Genomic DNA, 851 nt, shown 5'->3' with positions numbered 1-851 from the left:
TTCCTTAGCTAATGTTCTTGGGTAATTCTGGCCAGATTTTTGAAGGTGTTAAGGTGCTGAGCTCCCTGTGTCTTTGCATCTCACTTTGTCAAAATGATAGTAGCTAAGATAAAATACTTGTTCCTGTGTCTGGCAACAGCTTTTATGGAAGTTGCTACATGATCTTGCCAGTAAATACCGCTAAGGTAAAGCGGAAGTTCTAGATGGCCAGGTGGTCACAGTAACCCATAAACAGAGGGAAGGTCAATACACCATGTTTTTATTGGACTAGATATTGCAAAGGCAACAGACTCATTTGTGCTCCTTTTCAGTACCTCGCAGTGTAAGATGAGCTTTAGGAGCTTCTTTCTTACATGAGAAATACAGAACTGGTCTGCTCTATTTTTCCTGGAAAACTAGCAGATTTTTTATTTTTTGCTGCAGTTGGCTGTTCCTCGAATGGGAGGCATCGGGAGCTAGTAATAGCTCCATGCTGACCTGCTCCAGGCCAGGCTAGGCCATAAGTTGGGGCTGCCCGAGGTCTGCCCTAGCTTCTGCCAGCTGGTTCAGCTCTTAATCATCTGCCAGCTGACCACAGCTGAAGCACAGTGTGTTGCAGCAACTCTTCTCCGACCCCCCAACCCCTGTGCCATGAACTGCATGAAGGAAGCAGCTACACTGGCTATACCCACTGGCCCACATGACCTCCCCTTTGCTTCAGCACAGCACGAAAGAAGTTATGCAGGCTGAGGATTTGGCCCAAATGCAGAACCAGCCTTGTTATGACACCACAAATGCACCGGAGAGCAAGAGGCCTTTTGCCACGCCAGAGCTCTTGCTCCTTTTGTTAGCAACTATTTGACCTGACTGCC

This window comes from Crocodylus porosus, unplaced genomic scaffold, assembly GCF_001723895.1.
Source record: "Crocodylus porosus isolate Cpor-Errol unplaced genomic scaffold, CroPor_comp1, whole genome shotgun sequence".
Classification (NCBI taxonomy): domain Eukaryota; kingdom Metazoa; phylum Chordata; order Crocodylia; family Crocodylidae; genus Crocodylus; species Crocodylus porosus.
The sequence above is the reverse complement of the archived record's forward strand: the minus strand, read 5'-3'. Positions refer to the sequence as shown.